At 31.8% G+C, this 3381-nt stretch overlaps 1 protein-coding gene across 32 annotated transcripts in view; it reads left to right on the forward strand.

The window, feature by feature from the left end:
- LOC120956570 (myosin heavy chain, muscle) overlaps positions 1–1003 on the forward strand; it is a 26534-nt gene extending 25531 nt beyond the window's left edge. For all 32 annotated transcript variants that reach the window (XR_005751861.2, XM_040378120.2, XM_040378156.2 and 29 more), the window contains one exon: positions 1–1003. This exon is cut by the window's left edge and continues 202 nt beyond it. The gene's annotated coding sequence lies outside the window, so the exon portion shown is untranslated.
- The last annotated feature ends 2378 nt before the right edge of the window (positions 1004–3381 follow it).

Here is a 3381-nt window from a genome sequence, read left to right on the forward strand (position 1 = left end):
CCCCGCACCAGCAAAACAAGTGTCCGCTAATCCTTTCTGTGAGTCGAGGTGTGTCCGTTCTAATGATCAGCTCCTTCTCCACGCATATCAACCCGGGGCAGCGGCACAGCGCACAAATTCGCCCTTCCCGTCAGTGACCCGCCGCCGGAAGTCGTTCGAAGCCGTTAACTATCGAATACAAAACATGAAAAAAGAGACACGTAACAACATCAACATAAAATGTACCGCGCCGGTACACAGGGAGCTAAGGAATGGGGCACGAAACATCACCAGCAGCAACATCGGTGCCGCGTTCGGTAAGCCAGAAAAGTAGGTAGCGGATGGAGAACGGAAAGTACTTTCGGACCACCTGTCATCCACCCGCGTCCGGACAGAGGAAGGAAAAGGGAAAAGAATCAAATCTTACAGCAGCGTCGCAAATGGAAAGCTAACTAAAAAAAGAAAAAAGAGACACACAACACACGAGCACGAGCAAAAAATACAAAGTTTAGGACATCTACTATCAATGGAAACACGTACGTTTGATTGGACAAACGGTTTTACGTTAAAGCTAATACGTCAGCCCTTTAAACTAGAACGCTAAAACAGATTTGTTCTTTTTTGGCACTTTCCCCTTCCTTCTTGGCTGTTGCTTTCCGCTTTTCTGCACCTGCACCTACTTTTCACCCCGGCACCCGGACGCATTCCTGACCCCATTGCCGGCGCGCCATCGAAATCGACAACCGAAATTCATCTCCATCACGAATCAGTGCGGTTACGGCCGCGGTTCGGTGAAATGAAGCGCCGGGCTGCACGCCCGTGTTCGAAGTGTGTCGGTCGGAAGACGATCTATTGAAACGAATGCGATCACCCTGAAAATCAACAGCGACCACGTGAGGCCCACATGAAGAAAAGCCAACAGCGACACGTGGAGTTCCCTGAACCCTCCATATGCAAAAGAAGAAAACACAAAAGCATAAAGAGCGAAAATCAATCCCACTCGGAAGAAGATGAAGAACAAAAACAAAAAGAAAACATTCACGCTAAGCAAAAGCAACAACAACAACGGCTTTGCACAATTGAATTGAAAAACAATCCGTTTTATATATCCGCTGTACTGCGAGTTGGTGACGACGAAGGTGGTGTGGGACATTTGAACCAAAGAGATCGATACTAAGAAGAACCCAAGGAAAACCATGAAAAACTAAACAAACGGAATACTTAGACATTAATGAACATCAAAACAGAAATGATAATGATTTGCAAATAGTGTTTATACAGAGTTTTTACTTCAAACCTATCCCATATTTGCTTTTGTACACCACCAACCAACGTTCAGTTTTAAATTATCCGTCGAACAAAGTTTCATTTACTATCTCCAGTTCCCTTTTCCCCAATTGCCACAGACACAACAGTCAACTCCACCCTTCGTTCTTCGAGTATGGTTTTGTACGTTGTTTAATTTTTTGTATCCGTGGCAAACAGTTTTCGCTCTGAATGTTTTTTTTAATTATATTTTTTATAACAAAAGTAATACAAAATGTATTTATTTTTATAATTTAAAAAGATGAGAGAAGGTAATAATAACGAAATAAGATACTTCTATTCGAAAATGAATGCAACTGTGTGATTGGTTTCGGGTTCGGGAGCGATCGGGGAAAATCTGGGGGGGGGGGGGGGTGGGGGGGTGTTTAACCATGATATCACAAGCACTTATTAGCATTATGTTGTGGAAAGAAACATTATAAAGGCTGCAGTAAATAGACGAAGCTTAATAAAAGCAACAAGGGTTAGAATATGATCGAAGCTGCAACTTTTTCGCCATATTTTTCACGCGCGCGCTCCATCCTTCGTAGGTTGAGTGTACCAAGTGCTGCTTACACGTTGGGAAATCAGCAACATTAAGATTACGATAATGTGAGGCGCGATCACTTACTCGTTTGACGCGCAAGCTTCTACAAAGTTGGGTGACATCGATTCCCAACCAGACCGACGTTCAGTTACAAAGAATGGCTATCCGGTTATGAAATAGTAGTAAGTGTTCCTGTGTAGAGAAGTATAACCACACATATCGTAACGCCATAGAAGAAAAAGAATGTCAAGATCAATGTTTTATTTGTGTATAATTATACACATACTTATCTTAGGATATTGTTTAATTTTTGAATTGTTTGTTTCTCGTTCTTTAGATAACAGTGATCCGTGTGAACGTTTCTAAAAAGTTGAATGCTTACAGGAGTTTCATCCCTGATTCATCCCGATAACAATGAGCAGTTTAGGCAGGAGAATGATAGATCGGAGCGAGAGCGAGAGCGACTCGAGAGCATTAGATAAACGAAAGTGAGCGAAGACGGGCGTTTATTGGAAATGAACGAATAAAGTACCGTTATATTATTATTCTTATTATTATTCTTATTCTTATTATTAGTATTATTATTATAGTTATTATTATTATTATTATTATTATTATTATTATTATTATTATTATGATGATGATTATTATTATTATTATTATTATTATTATTATTATTATTATTTTATTATTATTATTATTATTATTTTATTATTATTATTATTATTATTATTATTATTATTATTATTATTATTATTATTATTATTATTATTATTATTATTATTATTATTATTATTATAATTATTATTATTATTATTATTATTATTATTATTATTATTATTATTATTATTCTTGTTATTATTATTATTATTATTATTATTATTATTATTATTATTATTATTATTATTATTATTATTATTATTATTATTATTATTATTATTATTATTATTATTATTATTATTATTATTATTATTATTATTATTATTATTATTATTATTATTATTATTATTATTATTATTATTATTATTATTATTATTATTATTATTATTGTTATTATTATTATTATTATTATTATTATTCTTGTTATTATTATTATTATTATTATTATTATTATTATTATTATTATTATTATTATTATTATTATTATTATTATTATTATTATTATTATTATTATTATTATTATTATTATTATTATTATTATTATTATTATTATTATTATTATTATTATTATTATTATTATTATTATTATTATTATTATTATTATTATTATTATTATTATTATTATTATTGTTATTATTATTATTATTATTATTATTATTATTATTATTATTATTATTATTATTATTATTATTATTATTATTATTATTATTATTATTACTATTATTATTATTATTATTATTATTATTATTATTATTATTATTATTATTATTATTATTATTATTATCGCAGCTGATGGATCTGAGAAACACAAAGTGCCTGAATGCCAATGATACCTACCCCTCCTATTTTTCGTGGCAGGGTTACTCTCTCGACGGATGCTTTTAGGTGAC

Source organism: Anopheles coluzzii, chromosome 3 (genome assembly GCF_943734685.1).
Source record: "Anopheles coluzzii chromosome 3, AcolN3, whole genome shotgun sequence".
NCBI classification, from domain to species: Eukaryota; Metazoa; Arthropoda; class Insecta; order Diptera; family Culicidae; genus Anopheles; species Anopheles coluzzii.